Genomic DNA, 24035 nt, shown 5'->3' on the forward strand with positions numbered 1-24035 from the left:
GACCCATCTCCCACCCCCATCCTTTGAGTGCATTCCCCAGTGAGTGGGTCAGCACTATGGGGGAGGGAACCCCAGAAAGGGAATGCTGCCTCACTCTCCCTCAGGTGGTCCTTACTCTTCAAGTAAGTGAGATGGTCTTGAACAGATGTGACATCAGGCAGCTCACATGACAACCTCACCCCAGGCTGGTGAGGACAGAAGGCCTACATGCCAGGGATGCTCAGGGAAGGAGAATGGCCTGTGGGCCAGGCTGGGCCATGGAAGGTGAGTGGGCAAAATATCCTGCCTGGAATGACAGGCGAGAAAACTGAGGCCGGACGAAGGGGCTTGTCCTGGAAGGAGCAGAGCCAGGCGGGCCTCCCAGCAGCTTCTCCTCCGTTCACCATGAATAAGACATGAGGCAGGTGGAGGTCTTCAAGTATCATCATTAGCATCTGACTTGATAATAGAAAAATTAAAATTTAAAGTGATCTGAAGTGACGAGTGGCAGGAATGTTCCTAGAAACCGGAGACTGGGTGCTGCAGCAGAGCTCAGTGCAGATACTATCAGACCCAAACCCCGGGGCTTGGTGGGGTTTCTGTGCTTCAGCTGTCCAAGCCAAGGACAAAAGTTCCTTTATTATGGGGGTGCTGGGAGCCCCTCAGTCTTTACTGCCCCATGTCCTGGGCTCAAGGCTGAGTTCCAGAGCTCAGCTTGTCTCTGGGTGGAGCCCGTGCCACTCGGGGACAGGCTCCTTCCCCTGCTGGGGACCACAGCTGGACACCCTAGGACTTGAGTCCCCTTTCTCGCTGAGATCCCCCCACCGGCCTTGAGAAGTGGACTCTCCTCCCACCTGGCCTTCTGTCCTTCTGGAAGCAGGAAGGCCTCCCACCTGGGCATGTCTAGGCCCCTGGGCAAGCTGGGAGCCCTGGCCTGGCCCAGCAGGACCACCCTCCAGATTTGTGGCATCCTCACTCCATGGGAGGCCCACACCCTACACTTGGGACCTCCCCATTTTGTCCCCAGGGAGCTTATCTGGGTGGAACCTTCGAACCAGAGGGCCCGTGGGAACTCCTCGTCCACCTACCCCACCCCCGCCTCACCTGGGCTCCTGCAGAGTTGACTTTCTAACGCAATTTAGCCTTGAGAGCTGTGGTTTCTCCTTGGGCCTCCAGGAAAGTTCAGCCTGGATAGGTTGTCAAACCCTTGAGTCTCCTGACTGGCTGCCCCAGGAGCTCAGGGCGACAGGGCTGAGGTAGCTAGCCTGCCCTTTCCCCAGGGGTGCACGGCCTCCTTCCTTCTTTCAGGATGACCTGGATCTTCTCCCCGAGCTGCTGGGCCATGTCCTTCGGGCAGTGGGGCAGAATGCCAGAGCCCAGGGGACAACGCACCGTTAAAACACTTAATTTAATTAGAAGAATTATATAACATTATATCAGAAAGCCGGCAAAATACAGGGCAAAACAAGAGATCTCCGACTGTGGCCTCCCAACGCAAGCGCTTCACTCGTATTTCCTTCTGGTCTTGTTTCCATTGCAATATTGGCACCTACATTACGTGCCAAATCGTGACCCCACACCGGTCGTTCTTGCGGTCTTTAAGGCTGCAGTAAGGAGCTGTTTCTCTTCACAGTTCCATGCAGCACAGGATGCAGAGATAGAGAGCCCTGTCTTGCCCTCAGGGAGCTGACAATCTGGACAGGAGGCACGGTTTGAACTGAGGAAGTTATGGTGACCGCTGCCTGCCAGCCTGGTGTGGGGGAGGCGCGACTTTTAACCAGGGCTGCCCTCTAAGAATGTGCAGGGAGAGACACAGGTGTCTAATTCAAAGACAAAGCACGGGACAAGCGTTCAAGTAGAGGCAGGAGTGGGTGTTGGGGCAAGGCGGTGCTGGGTGGAAAGGGAGAGAATGCCCTTGACTGTGTGGGTCTGAGAAGGGCCGGGAACAGAGCTGGGTGTGAGTGTGGGAGGCTTTGGGCAGAGAGAGGAGGTGGTAGACATTTCTCCTCCATGGGATCGGGGTGGTGTCCTAACCCCATCCTCCCGGGCATGGACCATAGTCTGCAATTCCTTTGTTTATTTGCGTGTGATTGGTTGATGGCCTGTGTCTTCCTCTCTGGTGGAGGATGGACGTCCATGGGACGGGGACTTGGTTGGCCTTCTTTACCACACAGATAGATAGATGCCTGAAAATACTGAATGGGAGGATGGAGGAGGCCCGGGAGGAAGAAGCAGGTGTCGGTGTAATGGAAGAAGTCCATGGGCTGGTTGCTGAAGAGCGGATGACCTGAGCCCAGAGGGAAATCTGGGGTCTCTTCCCTGGTCAGCATCTTTTGGGAAGAAAAGTTAGAAAACCAAAAAAGAACAAAGAGGTGGGGAGAGAGGAGAGAACTCCTACCCATAATCCCAGCACAGGAGGTGACGTTTGTGTGTCTCCTACCCCAGGGCGCCCCTGAACAGGTACATAGTCCTGGAGATGTGCCTTCATACATGGCATTCTTCCTTCTCTACTGTTGGAAAACCGTTTTGATTTAGCGACTCTTTGTTCTTCTGTAGAATTCACCAGGCAGGACTGTATTGACAAGGAACCTCTCTGGCCTGGATACTCTGCTTCTCGGCCTGGGACTGAGGGGGTCTCGGGGGCTTTTCTCATCGAGGTGAAAAAGAAAATACAAAAGCAAAGTGGGCAGAGGGAATGTGAACACTCCGATTTCATTGGGAAACTCAAGACAAAGCTGTCAGGCAAGACTCGGAAGTAAGGACCCAAATTACACCAACTATGTCATTATTCGTGGGTATTACATTCGCTCTGTTGTTATCCTTTGGGATGAACGTGAATTCTGAAGTCAGAATTGACCTGGGTTTAAGCCCCAGATCTTCCTTTTAGCAGCTGTGTGACTTTGGGCAACTTAGTTCACTTCCAGATTGTAGTTTGCTCACATGTACAGTGGGGACAGTGTGAGGGGGTCAGTTCCTCCCTCCAAGAGTTGGAGGAGAAATAAAAAACCCAGAATCTCTAAGACAGCGCCTTACCCATGGTTGATACCCAGTAAGTGTTGGCTCCATTTCTGCCCTTTTTTTTTTTTTTTTTTTTGAGCTCTTTTGTTACCTTTTATTCAGCCTACGTCATTTTGATAATTTGGATGATTCTAGCTACAAACTGAGGCCTGTGGATGGTGAACATCTCTGTGTTTGCCCCTTTTTTTTTGTATCAGGAAAAAATCAATTGAAAAACTATCAATTAATAAAATAACCAAGAGAGTAGGTGAAGAGAAGTATATTAGCCATGACCACTTACTAACATACATTTTTCAAAAATCCCATTCTTGTGCTGAAAATGTTATGTAGGTGGTTATGCAACAGTAGATATTTGTCAAAAGCCACTGAACTGTATACCTAAAATGAGTGAATTTTATTGTATATAAATTATACCTTCAAGGACGACTCATTTTTTTTTTTTTTTTTTCTTCAAATTTTCTTGGGGAATATTGGGGAACAGTGTGTTTCTCCAGGGCCCATCAGCCCCACGTTGTTGCCCTTCAATCTAGTTGTGGAGGGCGCAGCTCAGCTCCAAGTCCAGTCGCCGTTTTCAATCTTTAGTTGCAGGGGGCGCAGCCCAGCCTCCCATGTGGGAATTGCACTGGCAACCTTGTTGTTAAGAGCTGATGCTCTAACCAGCTGAGCCATCCGGCCGCCCCTCCGGAAGCTCAGCGGCAGCTCGTTGTCTTCAGTCTAGTTGTGGAAGGTACAGCTCACTGGTCCATGTGGGAATCGAACTGGAAACCCTGTTGTTCAGAGCTCGTGCTGTAAGCCATCCGGCCACCCCAAGAACTTGACTTCTTAATGGCAGACAAAGCATATGAAAATACCCAGGTCTAACATCAAAGAGAAATATGCCCAATCTGGATGAAGAAAAAAACAATATTTAAATGTTTTGCTGTTGAATTTTTCCTTATTACCAAAGTTGTACATGTCAAATTATCATTCAACAGGTGTTTATTGAGTGTCTGCTATGTGCCGGGCACTGTTTTAGGCTCTGGGGATCCGCCTGAAAAGTAAAATAACAAACCTCCTGTCTCAAGGAACTCACATTTAGTGGGGGGACCAATAAGAAACGTGATATGCCAGCGAATTATAGCACGTGTTAGGAGCTACACGCCATGGCAGAACTCGAGCGGGATCACGGGGAGTGGGGATGTGAGAGGGAGTGTCTTACAGTTTTAGATGAGTCGGTGGCGGCAGACTGTATTAAGATGGTGATATCTGAGCAAAGCATGGGGTCCGTTGCCGGGGACAGCGGTCCAGGCAGAGCCAGTGCATGACCTAAGGTGGAGCTGGGCCTGGCAGGCTCAAGGAACAGCAGAGAGAACAATTTGGGAAAGCCTCAAAATCTGACTGAGGAAATAGTCACCTAGCCAGGCAGGGCATCCCCACATCACACCGTCTGAGCTTTCTAGTCTCATGAACATCACAAAATACGTATTTTATTTGTTTACCATAATGAGACGATATCTTTTCCGTACTGCGATGTAACCAGTTTAACATAATAACTTATTGAATACGTTTTTTCCCATTTTATTAAAGTCACCCTTGGTGGCCTGGTGTTGTTTGGCTTTGGCAGTGCTTCATTCCTGGGCGTGAGCTATAGTTTATTTAATGAACACCCTGCTGTTGGGCGCTTGGTCTTTCTAGAAGGCACTGTGGTGAGGGGCTGGGTGAGATTGCTGTCCAATGAGCACCTGTGAAGAAGCATGACCTTCAAAATAGTTTTGGTCTGGTTTTGTATGTTAAATGCTCATTGTCAAAAAGGTGAAAAATACAGAAGAGAAGACAGCAAGTATAATCCATAGTCCTACGGTTCAGGGAAATCACAGCTGACATCTGGGGCCCTTTCTTCCCACCAGGATTTCTTTACAGAGATGTGAACAGATGTGGAGGCGTGTAGTCACTGCCAGCATATTCATTTCACATCCCACTTTTCCTTTTAGTATCATATCCCATTTTCCATTAAAGAAGGGGTTTGTAAACTTAACTTTTTTTTAAAGATTTTACTGGGGAAGGGGAACAGGACTTTATTGGGGAACAGTTTGTATTTCCTGGACGTTTTTCCAAGTCAAGTTGTCCTTTCAATCTTAGTTGTGGAGGGTGCCGTTCAGCTTCAAGTTGTTGTCCTTTTAGTCTTAGTTGTGGAGGGTGCAGCTCAGCTCCAGGTCCAGTTGCCATTGCTAGTTGCAGGGGGTGCAGCCCACCATCCCTTGCGGGACTCGAGGAATCGAACTGGCAAACTTTGTTGTTGAGAGGACGCTCTCCAACCAACTGAGCCATCCAGGAGCTCAGCGGCAGCTCAGCTCAAGGTGCCGTGTTCAATCTTAGTTGCAGGGGGCACTGCCCACCATCCCTTGCGGGACTTGAGGAGTTGAACCGGCAACCTTGTGGTTGAGAGCCCACTGGGCCATGTGGGACTCGAACCGGCAGCCTTCGGAGTTAGGAGCGTGGAGCTCTAACCGCCTGAGCCACCAAGCCGGCCTGTAAACTTATCTTTTAATGGCAAGTCACTGAAGGCTTTGGACTTGGACATGATTCAATCCAGCCTTCTCTGTCCATGGGAGGGGATCCTTATGCCCCTAGCAACCTTGCAGGGATATCAGGGCAGAAGTGGCCGCCCACCCAACCACTCTGCTTCCATCTGCTGGGAGCGTGTTCGAGGCTGCGATTGCCCACCTGAGCAAATGCATCACTCCAGAGACTGGATTTGAAGTCATTTCCCCAAAACCCTGCCTCCCTCTTTCTGTTTGTAAAACGTCCTTCACTGTGCGTTTCTCAGAAAAAGCATGAAGATGACCGTGGTGTGACTTGTGGGCGTTACTTTGAAGGGGAGGTGGTGATGGGTGGCCATACGCCAGGGCACACACGCCGGGCCTCCTTTCTTGGCGTGCTGGGCTGTTGGCGGAGAGCTGTGGAGCTAGCCCTTCAAGTTCAGCAGAAAGTTCAGCAGAGCAGACCAGAGCCTCTGGCGACGGGAGCTGAGCAGTGTTAGATGGGTGGCAGCAGAGCCCGTCGGATGACCCGACCCCAAAGGCATGAGTAATGGAATGACGGCTGCCCCTGGGCATCTCCATAGGTGTCATGTGGCTTTGCCCTGACCGTGACAGCATTTTTGTCCACCAGTTTATATGAGTGGCATGTATGTCAGGTTGACTGAAGATAAAAAAACTGGAGAGCTCTTAAATTCCAGAACCTCTGGTAGGTTGAAGTGATGAACTGAAAATAAGATGAAATCTAACAGGGTTGAAGGCAGGTGCTGCACTTTAAGTACAGTTGTTCATTTATGAGCGTACAGGTTGCAGAAGAAAACCAAAGATGGAGGCTGGTGCACACACGCGGACCAGCAGCTCTTCTGCACTTGGTCCACGCAGACTCTACTGCAGCCCCTGAGCTGCAATTGGTGGGACCTGGCTGCGGGTCCTTTGGGCCCAGGTGTGCCTCCTGTAAGGGAAGGTGGACTCCCTGCCCCCGTCCACCTGGAGGTCCAGACAGGAATTGTCATCACCTTGGAAATCCCTGCACAGTTTTAATTGCACAAGTGCCTACAGCTCTGAAGAGGTGTATGAGAGCTGGTTGTGCAACTCTGGGGCTGCTTTTCCCTTTTCCATGGTAAATTTGCGATTTAAAAAAAAATCCAGCTCTCAGTCAGGACGTGCACGAGGTCTGGTTGGGGGATGACGAGAGGGGTGTGGGCAGGTCGGCGGAAAAGCCCCAGTTTCAGCCTGCCCTCTTAGTGGGCACACCGGCCATGAGAATCAGAGAGTGTTCACGCAGGGGTACAGCTGTGGGCAGGGTGGGGGTGGATGGGTGTTTGCTGTTTGCATGTTAATATGACGGGCCCCTGGGCTTTTTCCATCCAGACCAGCTCTGCTGGGACAAGCTTGAAGGCAGCTGGTCGAAGGCCCCGGCTGTGAACTGATTAGGTACCTTTCATGTAGGAGCTGGGGGTGCTGACCGCAGCTGCCCACCCGCCTCTGTGGTGCCTCACTGGAGTGCCTGCTCTTGGCTGGGTGAGGTTGCTTCTTGGGAAGTCCCTGGCAAGGCTGCTTCCTACACTTAACCTCTCCACATTTTTTTGTTTTTGTTTTTCCTCTCTCTCTTTCTCTTTACATGGCTCTTGTTCATCCTTCAGGTCTCTGTTTAGATGTTACCTCCTCCTAGAAGCCTTCCCAGATCCTTGGGTAGGACTGTAGGCCTCTTAGTGCTAACTGCCCACCCCCCCAACATCCTGTGTCACTTTGCCCTGTCATCTCCTGGGGCTCTTATGTGAGATCCTTGAAAACAGGAGTTGTTTGTGTTCACTATTACATCTATAACACATAGGACTATGCCTGGCACATAAATGCATTTTGAATAAGAAAAGGCTGCATAAATGAGACTTCCATTTTAGCTCAAAGACCAGCCCTTTCCCCCGACGAGAAGGGTCGAATGTGGGAACCACTGGGCATCTTGGTTGGCCTGGGTCAACTGGGTCAGTGCGTGTGCAGGACAGAGGCAGCCCCCAAGACCTTGTGGGGGCAAGTGAGCAGAACTGGAGGCCTGCTGCCCTCCGTCTGAACTGTCCAGGTGCCCCTGAGGTGGGTCCCACCTGGGAGGTACTGTGCCATACCAGGTAAGCCCTGGACTGAAGCAAGGAGCTGCCTAAGGACTCTTAAAGGATTCCTTAAGGATTTAATGTGCTTTGAACTACAAGCCAGGCATGAGTCAGCTGAGCCCCAGCAGAAGTCTTGCCCAGTGACCTCCAATCTCCTTTCCCATCTGGTAACTTCCTTAAATCTCCTACCTTTCTGGACCTGGGTTTCCACGTAGGGAGGATTAAGTGACAAAGTGACGTGATGCTCTCTCTAGACTGTAATGGACACTGGTGGATCGTTCCAGCCCCCTCATGGTCTGGCATCGGGTGTGGACTCTGATCTTTTGGACTAAGGGACTGTATTTGTCTGCCTGCCTTTCCTCTGAACAACTTGGGGTGTCCTACCATCCTCTGTATAAACTTCTGCCGAGGTTCCCTGTGCCACCAAAACCAATAGAACATCTGAGACTTCGGCCTGCAGAAAAGACCTTGTCCTGTGTGATCTTAAAGAAAACAGGGCTCATAAGTAAAAGGCCACCTGCAAATTGCTACCCTGAGGGCTGGGCTTCCTAAAACACTGTCCCCCTGCCCCCACCACCTGTGGTCTCCACAAAACACCAGCCGCCTTTTTCCGCTGGCCATACCGCAGAGCCCTGGACACTCTTCCTGAACACTTGAAACTCAGTTGCCTAGAGTCCCTCCTTGTTTAAGCAAAGCCTGTGGCGTGCGGGGCGTCCTGTGTAAGACGTTCCAGAGCACCAGGTGAGCGGGAAGCACTGTACCCTCTCAGGACTGGGACCCTTTACTTGAGAATGGGGTGAGCTTCCATCAGCCCTCCCCTTGCCACTAGCTTCTGTCACCAGCTGAGAGGTAAACTTAAGAGATGACACAGGGCAAGAAAGGGTTTATGTGAGGGTCGCTCACCCTCGGCACTGTTGAAGTTAGGGGCTGCATTCTTTGTTGGGGTGGGAGGGCGATCCGTGCACTGTGGATGCTTCCTTAGCAGCCTCCTCAGCCCCCACCCATTAGATGCCAAGAGATGACCCCTCGACCCTAGTTGTGATAAACCAGAATGTCTCCAGACACGGCCAAACGTTCCAGGGGAGCAAAGCACCCCCCATGGAGAACCACTAAGTTATGTGTGTGTACATGTGCATACACACACATATACACACACGTGTGCGCAAGCGTGTGCCTTTTTGCTGGTAGTTCTGGATGGGCAGGCCCGCCCTATGGCCAGAATCAGCTTTCTGCTACTTGCTCACAATCAGAGCCAGACAGCTGAGCAACTGCCGAGCTCCACTCTCAGGGGGCAGAGGAGAGAGCGGGCAGCCAGGCTGGAAGGTCATTTCCTTCTTCAGTTGGGTCAGAAAGGAGCATGCGAGAGGCTGGAAGCCTGCAAGTGTTGTTCTGGCAGAAGACCCCTACTGGAAGGACAGGGATGGAGGACAAAGCCCGCCCCCTCGTGTCACATGGGACGACTCTGCAAGAAGGAAGCTGAGTCTCAGTTAAACACCAGCAGCATGGTTTGCATTGACTCACCTGCTCAGCGTTTCCTCCCCCTCGCTGACCGTGCTGCTCTGTGCCAAGTGGTCAGCTGGGCCCTGGGTAAGACCCGTCCCCTCTGCTGTCACTCCCCTTGTGGGGCGCGAGGCACAAATCAGGAGTCCCAGCACAGTGCGATGAAGGGCAGCCATGCAGTGCTGTAAAAGTGAGGGGCTGGGAGTTTGGGGCCATCCCCGAGGGAGGGTGTGCGCTGGGATCTGAAGGGACCGAGGTTCTCAGGAGAGGAAGTAGCCTGTTGGAGGGCTAGCGCTTGGCACTCTTTGAAAAACCTCCCCGGCTTTTCTTCTCAGTTGTGAAGTGAGCAGAACAGACTGGCATCAAAGACATGTACGAGCTAAGTGGAGACTCTGAGAGACTATGCAAAACCCTGCTCGAGCAGCCCTGCTGAGCTCGTGTGTGCAAGTTGCTTTGCAAACGTTCTTTTCCTGTCATTCTCCCAAAAAGCCCCTGGAGCACCTGGGGCCCCAGAGGCCAAGACCCTGACCTCGGGCTGCCTGAGGTGCCAGGCCAGCTGTGCTGTGATTGATGGGGGGGGGGGGGGTGACCCTGGGACCTGAGCCTTTCCTCCTGGTGGCCTTAGCTCCAGGCGCTTTTCCGAAATGCACTGCTCTGAGCCCCGGAGGTCATCTGGGCCCAGGAATCTGCGTTCTGGCAATTGGTGGGCTCCAGGCTTGTGTCCCTGACTGGGAACATGACCCAGACCCCTCGGGAGGCTGTGGGTGAAAGGCGGCTCCTGGGAACCGCGTCCTTGTGGGCACATGCGTCGTGTGCTGGAGCCCTGTGTTTCCCGGGCTGGCCAGGCTGGCTGTGATTTTCCACTTGATGCTACATTGATTTCACTCGCAACACAGGATGGAAAACAGTGTGGGCAGATCACGGGGTGACAGCGAAATCCGGTGTCTGACCTCTGTTCCGTGCTGCTAATGGGATTCACTGAGGCTTTGGGTGTTTGTGATGCGCTGGCTGGTGCAGGAATCCAGAGGCTGCTCATTTGTGGGGAATGAATAATTTATTTGTGTTTTTCAGATGACTTATTCCTGCATCACAGATAGGCAGCCCAGCTCTGCGCGCTTTGTCAGCGACTGAGCCAGTGGCTTCGGAGGGAACTTGCCTTACTCCCCCAGGCCCTGGACGCCGGCTTCCGGCCTGTTGATGTGCAGGCTGCATTCCAGGGGAGTCTGGATCGCGTAGCCCTGTCTGGTTTTCAATGTTCTTCTACAACAATTGTGCTTAAAATAAAATGTGAACGCCTTGCCACCGGTCCTCAGCCTGGGTGGGGCACAGCCGGGGCAGGGGATGGATACAGGAACTGCAGTGAGTGCTTTGCTTTCTTCCTTTAACTTTTTATGAAGTCTAACTTGCATGCATTAAAGTGCACAGGTTATAAGTGTACAACTTGTTACATTCTCACAAAGTGAGCAGACCTGTGTACCCAGCACCCAGGAGCCCTCCCATGACCCCTGCTAAGTCATTACCCCCCACCAAGGGTAGCCACTGTCTTGCTTCAAATCACCGCCTTCATTTTGCCTGTTTTCATAAATGGAACTACACAGTATATAACCTTTTGGGTCCGGCCGCTTCACTCAGCATTATGTTTGGACAGTCACGCGTGTTGCGTGTAGTAGAGGTTCATTCTGATTTCTCTGTGGTCTTCGTTGTATGGACACACTGCAGTCTCTCCATCTGTTGCAGATGGACACTGGGATAGTTCCCAGTGGGGCTACTACCAACCATGCAGCCACGTGTCTTTCGTGGAAAGGAAACATTTTTCTGTTGGGGACAGAGCAAGGAGTCGAATTCCAGTTTCATGGCAGGAGGGGTAGTCATCTTTAGTAAATACGCTAAACAGTTTCTCAAAGTGGTTGGAGGTGGTAGGTTCCTTGGTTTTGTGAGGAGAGCTCAAATACGCTAATAATGGGAGTGGATGTGGGAGTTACAGTAAGACGCGCCCACTGCCTGGAAGTCAGAAATGTGGCGGCCAGCGCCCAATGCTCCAGGTGACCGAGGGTGATGGTCATGGCCACGCAGGGCTCCGGTTGGTTCGCTGTTGCCCTGGGTGTACTTTCCAGACCTGCCCCCTTTTGGGAAGCTTGCAGCCCGGTGGTCTCAGCTACATTTCTTGGCGTCCACAGTGTGTCTTGTGGCTGTTCCCAGATTGGGCCCCACTCCTGCTGACACATAGCCCCCTCTAACTCAGTTCTTGAATTGGGTAGAAAGTGCCACTACGAAGAGTAGTTGTTGTGCAAAACATCTGTGTGTGAAAGTATTCTGCAAGCAACTGTCCTCGTTATGTGGGGACCGTAGTGGATGAGTCATCCTAAAACCACAGTCACCTCAGAAGTAGTCAGAATCCCCAAACCATCTGTCTTTGACTCCAGACCCCACTATATTTTTGCCCTCAGGCACTTTGCTTCCTAATTAAGTTGGGTTTCAGGATATATTAAAAGAATTGGTCATCTCTCGAGCACACATCTGTCCTGGTGTGAGCAGGCAGGATAGTCCGTGTGGGCGCCACGTGTCCAGCCGAGAAGACGCTTTTCCAGCTGCCTTTCTCAAGGGCTGGCCAGCAAAGATGAGGGACAATGAGCCTCTCCCGGCCTGGGCCTCTACAGGAGGAACTGACCCCAGATATGGCACTAGAACGGTAACTATTTAGGTGGTAACCTGGCTGTCTGGGCCATTTCAGGAACTGAGCTGTGAGTTCAACGGAATGTCCTTACGGACCAGACTGAGCATATATCCTGAGGGACTGTCCCCCGCCCCGGTAGATTGGATCACCCCCTTGAATGCAGAGAGACACCTACAGCTTGTGTCTGACTGCCCACCCCTGACATCTGGCACACACCGGAGAGTACCCCACTGGGCTGTGGGCTCCTCAAAAGTGGGGCCAGTGTCCCTGCACCTTCCACTCAGGTCAGGCACTCAGCCACGCCCCTGGATTGGAGGCTGCCAGGTTCTCGTGGTCAGCTGGGGTGTTGAGAGCTGAGGCCCGTATGCCCCTGGTGACAGCACTGGGGAACCCTGCGGTTTGCCTCTCTGCTCCTGTGACCGGCTCTTTGCCCTTCTGTCAAGAAGTGTAAGGACATTGGCTGAGACTCCTTTTTTAAAAACACAACGTTAATGAGACGTAATTCACATACCATACAATTCACTCAAAGCATACCACGCAATGGTTTTCAGTGCATCACACATAAGTGCACCCATCACTACAGTCGATTTTAGACTATTTCTATTATCCCCAAAGGAAACCCCATGCCCTTTAGCTGTCACCTCCGAGTCCCCTCTCCCCCTCCCCACAGCCCTAAGAAACCACTAATCTGCTTTCTGTCTTTTAGATTTCCTATTCTGGACATTTTATGTAATGGAACCATGCAGTGCTTGTCCTTTTGTGTTTGGCTTCTTCTCTTAGCGTAATGTGTTCAAGGCTCCTCTCTGTTGTAGCCTGTGTCACTGCTTCACTTCTTCCTGTGGCTGAATAATATTCCATTGTATGACTACGTCACATTTTGTGTATCCATTCACCTGTTGATGGACATTTGGGTTGTTTCCACCTCTTGGTTTTTGTGAATAAAGTTGCTATGAACATTGTGTACGGTTTTTGTGTGGACATATTTTTTCATTTCTCTTGCGTTTCTGGGTGATACGATAACTATATGTTTGATCTTTTGAGGACTGTTTTCCAAAGTGGTCACATCACTTACATTCCCAACAGCAGTATATGAGGGGTCCAATTTCTCCAAATCCTCACCGACACTTGCATTAATCTGACTTTTTCTAGAAATCTTAGTAGGTGTGCAGTGGTGTCTCATTGTGCTTTTCATTTGCATTTCTCTAGTAACTAATGATGTTGAACATCTTTTCATGTATTTGTTGGCCTTTTGCATATCTTCTTTGGAAAAATGTCTATTCAAGTCCTTTGCCCATTTTTAGTTGCGTTATTTGTCTTTCTATTGAGTTGTGAGTGTCCTTTATGTAGTCTAGATACAAGTCCCTTATCAGATACATGATTTGCAAATATTTTTACTCACTTTGTGGGTTGTGTTTTCATATTCTTGATTGTGTCCTTTGAAGTACATGTTTTAAATGTCAATAAAGTCCCATTTATCTATCTTTTCTTTGGTCGTTTGGCTTTTGGCGTAATACCTAAGAATCTTTTGCCAACTCCAAGATCTTGAAGATTTACCTCTGGGGGTGGCTGTTAGCTCAGTTGGTTAGAGCATGGTGCTGGTAGCACCAGGGTTGCCGGTTCAATCCCTCCCTGCATGGGCCACTGTGAGCTGTGCCCTCCTTTAAAAAAAAAAGGTTTACCTCTATGTTTTCTTCTGAGAGTTTTACAGTTTTAGCTCTTACATTTAGGTCTCTGATCCATTTTGAGTTAATTTTTGTATATGTTGTGAGGTGAGGGTCCAGCTTCATTCTTTTGCATGTAGTTATCCAGTTGACCCAACAGCATTTGTTGAGAAAATATTCTTTCCCCGTTGGATGGTTTTGGCACACTTGTTGAAAATCAGTTGACCATAGATGTGTGGGTTTATTTCTGGATTCTCAATTCTATTTCACTGATCTATATATCTATTCTTTTGCTTGTATCACCCTGTCTTGATTAATATCGCTTGTAGTAAGTTTTGAAATTGAGAGGTGTGAATCCTACTTTGCTCTTTTTCTAGATTGTTTTGGCTGTTCTGGGCCCTCCGCCGTTCCCTATGAATCTTAAAATCAGCTTGTCAATTTCTACAAAGGAGTAAGCTGGGAAATGCATTGAATCTATAGATTAGGGAATCTATAGTTTGGGGAATATTGCCATCCTAACAATGGTAAGTCTTCTGATCCATGAACATGGGATATTTTCCAAATTAATTAGATCTTAAAAAAATTTTTTCAACAGTGTTTTGTAGTTTTCAGAGAGTGTAAGTGTTATACTTCTTTTGTTAAATTTATTCCTAAGTATTTTATTATTTGATTCGATTGCTAATGGAATTATTTTCTTAATTTCATTGCAAGTGTATAGAAATACAATTGAGTTTTCTATACTGATCTTATATCCTGCAATCTTACTGATCCTGTAAACAGACGATATAAACTTATGGTACAGTATGGAAATGTATTTTCTCTTCCTTATGATTTTCTTAATAACATTTTCTCTTCTCTAGCTTACTTTATTGTAAGAATGCAATATACAATATGTATAACATGCAAAATACATGTTAATCAGCTATTTTTGTTATTGGTAAGGCTTCTGGTCAACAGTGGGCTGTCAGTAGTTAAGTTTTGGGGGAGTCAAAGTTATACACAGGTTTTCGAGTGCATGGGGTCAGTATCCCTAACACCTGTGTTGTTTAAGCGTCAACTGTATTCCTTTATTTCAGATTGTCTATTTCTTCTTGAGTTAGTTTCAGTAGTTTGTATTTTTCTAGTTGGCTTACATTCTTACAAGCATGTTTTCAAGGCCTGTCTTTGCTCTTTCAGTCACTGCTGACATGTACTGAGTTCTTCCTATGTGCCAAGCATCTTTTTTTAGGCATTAGCTCATTTAATCTTTACAAGAACTTGATGAACTAGATAGGGTTATTACCTCCATTTTACATACTAGGAAGTTAAATAATGGTCCAGGGTCACACAGCTCGGAAATAGTAGAGCCAGAATTTGAGCCTGGGGAGTCCGACCGTACAGCCCTTTCTTCTCTCCCCCTCGCTGCTCTCCCGAGGCCCTGCTCTGTGCTAGGAGCAGAAGTACCAGAATGAATCAGAGCTGGTCACTGCCCAAGTCACTCCCCAGAGACCCCAAACCTAAGGGAGGGAGGTGCCTTAGGGCTAACATGAACAAAGGGCTGGGAGGTCGGGGTGTCAGGAAGCGCCCCACGGAGAAAGTGACATGAATTGGGCTTTGAAGGTGGGTCCAGTGGGCGCATGTGGGTGAGTTTGGGAGTGTGCCCCCTCCCAGGGGCTTTGTCTTCTACATCTCCTCCTTCCCAAGGGCTCAGGGAAGGGATGTCACAGAGGGCCTTACCCCAGGATGCCGATGCCCCACCTGGCTGGAGGATTTGGAGCCATAGAATTGTGCTCAGCAGGTCTGTTTGAATCACCCAGGCCTCCGCAGCTTCTCTCCTGGAGAAGAGGCGTGACTATTTGTATGACAATTGCTAGACAGAAATCAGGAGCAACCAGACATAGCTCAACATAATTATTTCTGCATAATGACTTCTGCTACTTGATTCCGTCTCCAGCAATGACTATAATCTTTATCTGTCACAGGAAAGCTGGTGGCCCTGGAGCCCCTGTGGCTTAGAGATAGAGCCAGGAGGAAATTTGCAATTCGAGTTAATGGACTGTTCCCAGGCAGCTTGCAAGACAGAGCCTTCAAGCCCTCAAGAATGATGGGCTCTCCTGGTGTCAGAGCTGGCCCAGCCTCCCAGGGGATTCAGCTCACCCCTTTGTCACAGATGGGGAAACTGAATGGTGGAGAGCAGAGGCACACCTGGGACCAGAGTTTCTCTGCTCTGCCCACTACCCAGTGCTTTCCTAGTAAGAGTGATGTTGTCTCGGTGAGATGGATGGGCTGTGAGAGAAGGTGTCCATGTGGCTGCAGATGCTTTCACCTGTCACTGAGCTGGTCACTGATCATGTTGCTTATGATGCCTTGTGACCGTCTGGTCATGCAGGGGCCGGAGCTTGGCTGTGGACACTCCTGAAGGCCTGCCCTGTGCCAGGTCTTGTTGTGAAGCCCCCATGTGGCCCTTACAGTGACCCTATGGGTTGGAGAGTTAGGAAGGCCACAGGCAGTGGTGTGACAGGCCGCAGTGACTCAGTGATGCTGCCAGCACTTAAACCCAGGTTGCAGACCACAGAGACCACAGGTCACACCTCACCCGAGGGGCGGCCAGCATCTCACTGGGGGGCTTCTCCCGTCAGTACTGGTGGCCTTCCCTCCCTCCTGGTGCAGGGGGTGCACATGTCATGGCCCCTGCCCTGCCCTGCTGGACCAAGGCCAGGAGCCAGGGTTTTCTGTGCTTAGCGTGGGACTCACATAAGCTGTGGTCTCCCCCGACACACACAGGTACATGGAAGCAACTGGAGAGAAAGGCAGCAGGCCCTGGGGCTGGGTGTTCACACCCCGTGTGACTATTGGTCCTCTCTTCCAGGGCGTGGTCTAGTGGCCCAGACAAGGACGGCAACCCGCCCCTGGAAGTCCTCATCCCTGTTCTGTCTCCGCCTCCACTTGGTCTTAGGTAAGTTACTCCGGGAAGCCAGATGGGTCTGGGGGCAGGGGGTCTCTACAACTCTATGGGGTTCTGCCCCAATGCCAGCTTGTGGAGACTTGACCCAGCTCAGTGGAAAGAGCGGGGAAGACTGAGAGTAGGGAGACAGTCTGCCCAGTACCCCATGGGATGGGTCAGGAAACTGAGCTGGTGGATGAAAAGACCCACCCAGGCACCAGAGTAACCTCAGTTCTCTCATTGGTCAGCCCTGTCTGGGTGAATCATTCGACCTTGGGTGCTTTGGTTTTCGGATGTGTCCAGTGAGGAGAATAGGACATCAGAAGTATAAAGGGTGCACTTTGAGAAGGACGCCACGGGAGGAGGGCAGAGGGGACGCTTTCTGTTTCTCATCATTCCCCTCCCAGCCCCGCTCCCGTCCCTGAAAGCTCCCATCTCCCAGGCCCCTCACCACCCCCCTAAAAGAGAAAGAGTTGCTGTGGGGAGTGAGTGTGGTTGGAGGTCCCAGTGTCCCCAGCCCTCATCCCTGTGACCCTGGGCCCCTCCCACGGGATTCTTGGGGGTCCCCTTCTGGATGAATAAACTCCCCTTCATCCCCAAACCAGGACCTGCAGGGATGAAGTGCCCTGTAGTGGCTCCTGTTGGAACCTGGTTACAGGTGGGAAGTAGGTGCGCCTCCGACCTCTAAGAAAAACCTCTGGTGTCCTGTATCCTACTCCTGTGTCCCCTCCACCAAGATTCCCCATTCTTCTAGAGGTGCCAGGGTCCCAGGGCTAAGCCTCCCTCCCCAGCCTGTCCCTCCCCTTGCCTCCCCTCCCTAGCTCTGAAAGCATGGGTTCAAACACCCCAGACCCCCAGTTTTTTCTCTAGCCCCACTAGTGTGCTGACTTTCCTGTCTGCCCAAAAGACTGACCCAAGGAACCTCTTTCTCACCTGTAGCCCCATCACCCTCCATTATGGCAAGGCCCTAACTAGGCCTGGGCCCCAAACCTGGAGCCCTGCTGCCAGGCTATTCAAGTCCAAAGTAATTAGCATGACCTCCAAGCCCGTGGTCTGCTTGAATCCACCAGTCTCCTGGCCCCATCTCAAGCCCCTGCCTGCTTTGGGTTCAAGGGAGGCTCCAGTGAAAGCAAAGTGTAGTAATGCCTGACTGTGTCATCCAGCGCCCGGGCCTTTGCTCAGCTGGGCCTTCTGCCTGGGCCCCGTTCCCTTCATTAGACCGGCCCACTCTCGTCTGTCCCATATGACTGAGCTCGGGTGTCATCCTTCCTCAAAGCCCTCCTCACCCTGGGGCTGAGCTGACAGCCTGTCCTCTGTCCTTTAGAGGCACTCTGTAGGGCTCCTTTGTGACCCTCATCGCTGCTGGCTGTATGAACAAGACCGTGCGGGCGGAGAATCCAGCCGCCATGGTGTCTCTTCTTGAGCTGAGTTCAGTTCCCTTCCCAAGGGAGGATGTAGGTCATGGGTGGGAGAAAGGCCTCTGACCTTGGATTTGTGCATTCTGATCTCACTGGGCCACTTAACACCCTCCCCCAGCTCTCATCCAGAAGAGGTTTAATCACGCCTCCCTCTCCAGGGTGGATGTAAGATTAGAGCTGAGAATAAGGTTTCCATTGTGGTGCCTGGGGCAGAGGATGGGGGGCGGGGCCCACACCTTCTCTTTCTCCTCCCAGTCATCCAGTAATCGTTACAATGACCATTTTTGGTCACCTGCCCTGCCCGCCCTCAGTACTGTGGCTGTATCTGAGGCCAGGGATGTGAGCTGGGGAGGAGGCAGCCAATGCAGGGCTTGGAGGAAGGGCCCTTGGGGTCTCAGCCCAGCCCAGGAGCCCTCACAGAAGATCTGGAATTTTCTAGACCTCAGAAGCAGAGGACACCTCTTTCTAATTCTCATTTTCCCACCCAGAAGGAATCACCTTTTAGCGCTCAGCCATGAGGCTGAGATTTGGCTCCAGAACCTGTTGAGGTGTCACCACCTTAATCTCCCAGGTTGCCGGGTGACCGGCATGACAGCTGGTGTGTCTGGGGACAACGAGGGGGAGGACAGATGCCAGTTGCCAGTTCCAGTTAAGGACCCCCAACAGATGTGAGGCTCCACAGGTCAGTGGACAGGCGCCCAGCAGACCCTGGGTGTAGTTGCTGTCACACCCTCACAGATGGCACAGATGGCACTTCCAGGGCCCAGTGCTCTCCTCCCTGTAGACTGTCCCCCAGGAAGCCACCTCCCCGGGGTGGTACTTTCCTGTCTCTCTTGCTTGGATGGTGGGGCTGTGCCTTCTGCCTCGGTCTTCCTGAGGGAGGGGTGTTTCTCCCACCACAGGTCCCTCCTTCTCTGTCTCCTGCTCATCTTTGTGAAAGTGCTGGCCAGGTTGGGACCAGAGATCCAGGTGGGGGCCTCTGCCTCCGGGACAGCTTAGTGTTAGGTCTCCTGGCTTTTCTCCCCAAAGGAAACAGACCCACGTCATGTGGAAGGTGCGGCTTTCACTACAGTTGACCCTTGACCAACTTGGTGTTAGGGACACCAACCCACTGCACAGTCAAAAATTGATGTATAACTTTTGACTCTCCCAAAACTTAACTACAGTCATCCCTCAGTATCCACAGGGGATTGCTTCCAGGACCCTCCTCCTCCCTCCGCCCTGTGGATAGCCAAATCTGCAGATGCTCAAGTCCCTTACATAAAATGGTGTGGATTGATGCGTACAATCGGCTCTCCGCATCCACGATTCCCAACCGCAGAGCAAACTATGCTGTACGCCTGAAACTAATAAAAAAACAAACACTGTTTTCAATCCACAGTTGGTTGAAAACAGGAATGTGAAACCCAGGGATACGTTGAGCCAACTGTGTGTTTATTGGAAAAAAAATATGCGTGTAAGTGGACCCGTACCGTTCAAACCCATGTTGTTCAAGGGTCAACTGTAATCTGATCTCCTTCCACCAGCCCTGCTGGAGCTGAGAAAGGGGAGGGAGAAAACCGGGCTCTGTGTTACCTGGACATCACCTGCATGCCCATGGCCCAGATGCTGGCACATGGGCTGACACAGGTGCACAGGAGAGGCACCTGGCCAGGTGGGGTCCTGCTGAGGCTGGTAGCCAGGTGTCAGGATGCTGGAGTAGGTGGAGGGGTCCAAAATGGGCAGAAGAGGTGGTCTGTGGTGTCTCTTCCCATCCTGAGGCCCCCTGGGTATTTCAGTACACACACAGCAAACACTCAGTAACCCCTCCCCACCCCCACCCCCACCCCCACCCCCAAGAAATGAGGAACTCTGGGAAGCAGATGGTACTTCTAGCATATGAACTTCCTTGGCCATGGATGTCCTGGGTCAGGTGATGGTAAATGGTAGGACCCCTGCTCGCTCGCTGCCCCTCCCTGCTTGGTGATGGACAGCAGGGTGTGTTCTCGCATCCTCCATTTCTGCCCACCTTGACCCCAGGCACTGCAGAGGAGGCACCTGTGTGCTCAGGCTATGGGTCCCAGCTTCCTCCCAGCAATCATGCATTCATTGACTCAACAAATGTTTACTGAGTACACACTCTGTGCCGGGAAGCTTCCAGGCTCCGGCTTCCAGTGGAGAATAAGCCAGAATAAAGCCTGGTCCCGGGAACCTTGCATTCTAGTTGGGGAAAGAGAGACAATGAACTCAATAAAATATGTAGAGAAAATGAAGTAGGAAAGGGGTATAAAGAATATGTGTTGGGGCTTCAGTGTTGTATAGAGTACTCAGGGAAGGCCTCACTGAGAAGTTCCCTGAGCAAAAACCTTAAGGAGGCAAAGAAGCAATTTTATATCTGAGGAGCAGCCAGTGCAAAGGGCCGGTGGCAGAGTGTGCCTGAGGTAGTAAGGAGCAGCCAGAAGATCAGTGTCACTGGAGGGGACGAGCAAGCGGGGGATAGGAAATGGGCCCAACAGTTGGATCATATCTGAGGGGCAGGACACTCAAAACACTAACCCAACGAGGAAAACAGGTGATAAGCAGCAGCTCAGTGCAGCCCAGATCGCACTACACAATGGACCTACCAGGTCCTTTAAACAGTGACCCTTCCTTCCACATTTCAAAGATAATGGTTGCTCATAGAGATTTGTTTCACCGCAACTCTTCTGGAAGATGTTAGATTAACAGGGGCATGGGGATTTGGGGTTCTGCAGGAGAAGGGGCCAGGAGAGTATGACCTCAGCTAACCTCCCCTCTGGATATCAGGCTGGCGGCCCCCCAAAGTGTTGACTAGTCTGCAGATCCTAGATGAGCCCCTCAGAGAGCCCTCTACCTGGCCTTCTGGAAGTAGTCTGCTAAGTGGAAACTGCTGTGGTTTGAGGCAGGGCACGAGGAAAGGGGAAATCCTTTCCTATATTGTAAGTTGAGGGTTATTTTTAGAGTGACTTGGGGTCACTTTGCAATATCACTTCCTGTGGGCTTCCCTCAACCACAGGGCAGATCTGCATGGCACGCATTGAGGGCAAACACGCATGCAAGCACGCGCATGTGCGTACACACACCCACACACAGTAGGCACACACGACTTGACTTGGCATCCCATCCACTGTAGAATCAGTGGGGACGGAAATTATTGTCCTGGCCCTTCTGCAGGACTGCCCTCGGGCATCCCTGAGCTTCTGCTCTGGGGACGTTTGTGCGTGAGGTGCTGTGTGGGTCTCATGTGAGCAAGACCCAGCCTGGGCTCACCACCTGGCTGGGGAGATGAAGAGCAGAGGTAAAGGGGGTGCCTTCACTGTCAGTCAGTCTTTGCTCAGTGCCCAGTGGGGACAGAGGGAAGCTCCACAATGAAGGAGGGAATGATCCAGCCATGTCCCCGAGGTCTTGCTGCTTGCTGGCGCCTGCCTGTGTCAGGGCTCCCGGGCCAGGTCTGAGCCCACTCGGGCTCTCGTCCTCCATGTCGCCGGCCCCTCACTAAATCCACACTGACCCTTCTCATTTCCCAAAGCAGCCAGCACCGTCCCAGGCACACAGCCCAGATTTCCGGGACAGCCCAGATTCCACATTTTCTGTCCTGTTGACCCCTTGAATATTCTTGCACTTGTCAGGCCTCATGTGCAAATTTTTAGCTCAAAAGTACTCAACTGGGAAGATGCTCAATGAATAAATGTTTGCTCTGTGGGCTGTAGGACCTCAGAGGGTCTCCAGAAAACTGGCTCTTTTTCCGAAGTTAGACACTACCTGGGTCACGAAGTCTCTGATGGAAAATTTGGAGATGTGAGTGGGGCAGCGAGGAAGGTAGGTTCTCAAGGGCACACTGGACAGTGCTCCAGGGGCCACAGGTCCCCTGTAAAGCCTTGGAAGAGCTGGGGGTTGTCTGGAGGGAGTGCCCCATCAGCCAGGCCTTCTCTTTCTCCTTCCGGGGCGTCCTTCCTGTCATCAATTATCATGTCCTTTCTGTGTTTCAGGCTCTGGTCTACTTGGTTATGGGATTGTTCCCAGCCGAGCCCTGGGTTCATGGAACTCAGCTCTATGTCCTTGGGGGAAAGGGTCAGGAGGGACCCTGGGCCCCAGCCTGAAAGTTGGAGTCTGTCAGCTTGTCTTAGAATGCTACCCTCCTGTGTTCCCTCTTCTGCCACCCAGTATCCAAGCACCATGCCTGGATTGGTGCAGGAACTAACTCGGTGTAGACAAGAGGCAGTTCATGCCTTGCCTTCTGAACTAGACTGTAAGCGCTTCAAGGAAGCAATTTTATATCTGAGGAGCAGCCAGTGCAAAGGGCCGGTGGCAGAGTGTGCCTGAGGTGGTAAGGAGCAGCCAGAAGATCAGTGTCACTGGAGGAGATGAGCAAGTGGGGGGTAGGAGATGGGCATCTTACACTTTTGTGTGTTCCCAACATGCAGCACTGAGATTTTCACTCAGTACATGCTCGGTTAATGCTGATTGACACTTTCTGTGTGTGAGTTTGTGTATTGGCCCCAACTCTCCCTGCAGAATCTATGGCTTCTGGTGTTGTGATGTTTAAAAAATGACAAAAGGCAGCTTTTACGAGCTGTCTTCACTCCTGATTATAAACACACTCTAACGACAACTGAAGGCTGTAGCTGCTGAGGCCCCCAAGGGGTAGTTGGCAGGTGACCATTCGTGTGCCTGGCATTATAGCCCAGCTGATGCCACTTTTTATTGAGGATGACTTACTGTTTTTATTTCTTCCCAAAGACATTAAACATGAATCAAATAGCATATGAAGTGATTCACTGGAAGTTTTCATCCAAGTGTAAAAAAACAAAAACCTGTTTGGATTGGTGTGCTGAGCCATCAGACACCAGACAGGCATTTGGCACCAGCCCTCCCTCCAGGAGCTCCGCGGGGGGGCAGTAGCTGCTCACGGACTGGACCTTGCCCTGCGGACGGAGCCGACTGTCTGCGACACAGAACCTAGCGGGCAATGCGTGTCTGAAAACACCTCTTAAGCCTAAAGCCTATCGTGACATTTCTTACAGACAGTTTCCATCCAAGACATCTTAGAATGCGGCCAACCTCATTCATTTGGGGCACATGAAATCAGAGTTTGGCAATGGTTCACTTGGGGCCCACGAATTGAAAATTTAGTCATCACTCAAGCAGGAACCTGGCAAAAGTTTAGCTTTCTAACTGTCTCTTGGGGAAAGAGCTAAGTGAGTGAATCTGCCTCCCGGGAACCTAAGGGGAGAGACATATATTCCAGTTAAGTGAGCGAACTCTGACTGTGGAAGCCTCCACTGGGGCAACCTCAAAGACAGATTGTAGGGCTTGAACATGCCAAAGTCATAGCTTACAGAGACGGAAAGCAAAGCTGTGAGCCATGTGACTGGCCCAGAATGGCCCAGACCTCCGACTCCGTTCTGAAGGTAGAATGACAGATGTGCTAATAACAGCCTCTGCAAACACCCCCTCATCTACCTCCCAGCGCTCTGTGGGCCAGTCCTTCCCCTGTACCTGCAAAACAATTTAGAGGCACTATTTTTTTTTTTTTTTACAGTGGTGAAAGAGCAGCTTATTGGAAGAGAAAGTGCACTCCAAAGAGATAGGAGCGGGGCAAGCAACAGAGTGGCTCAAAAGGCCTCGCGGCACTTTTTGACGAAGACTTGACAAATTTGAACTGCCCTTCAGGTAATTATCCGAATTCCTAAAGTGTTTTTTTTGTTTGTTTGTTTTTTTAATTAAAGTTTATTGGGGTGACAATTGTTAGTAAAGCTACATAGATTTCAGGTGTACAATTTGGAATCCCCAGGGTTTGATGGCATTTTTCCTCTTCCCCTTGGCTGCCCCTGCTTCGTACATTTGCTACTCTATCTGTTACTGACCTGTGACGACGGTCCACACTGCTACACTGTTAGTCCCGTCCTTGCTCAAAGGGTCCCGGGGAGGTAACAGGCCTAGAGCTGTGTAGCAGGCACGAGGCACCGGCTGCTGGTGGTCTCCCCAGAAACTTGGGCCTGCGAGTCATTGAAGCTGAGATGCTGTTGGGGCTCCCTGCGTCCCCAGGTTAAAGTCCAGAGGCTGGCCCTGCCCACCCTGTGTCCCCTGTGCCAGCCGTCCCAGCCACGCTGTGCGTGACCCCACCGCCCCCACCCCTACTCCAGCAGAGCTCGGGCTCCGACATGCCTTCCTTCATGTTAGGCCCACAGCGTTGCCCTTTTACATCTTTAGGTCCTAGTGCATAAAATATCTGTGCAAGTTT

General features: G+C 51.1%; 1 protein-coding gene across 6 annotated transcripts in view; it reads left to right on the forward strand.

Moving 5' to 3' along the window:
- HPCAL1 (hippocalcin like 1) overlaps window positions 1–24035 on the forward strand; it is an 89640-nt gene that overhangs the window by 52271 nt on the left and 13334 nt on the right. For 2 of the 6 annotated variants that reach the window (XM_019748600.2, XM_019748668.2), the window contains 2 exons: window positions 16302–16388; window positions 23334–23464. The gene's annotated coding sequence lies outside the window, so the exon portion shown is untranslated. Of the gene's footprint in view, window positions 1–10189; window positions 10478–16301; window positions 16389–23333; window positions 23465–24035 lie in introns of all 6 variants that reach the window. The other 4 variants (XM_074331685.1, XM_019748747.2, XM_074331683.1 and 1 more) reach the window with 3 other exon arrangements.

The sequence above is a fragment of the Rhinolophus sinicus genome, linkage group LG05, assembly GCF_036562045.2.
Source record: "Rhinolophus sinicus isolate RSC01 linkage group LG05, ASM3656204v1, whole genome shotgun sequence".
Taxonomy (NCBI): domain Eukaryota; kingdom Metazoa; phylum Chordata; class Mammalia; order Chiroptera; family Rhinolophidae; genus Rhinolophus; species Rhinolophus sinicus.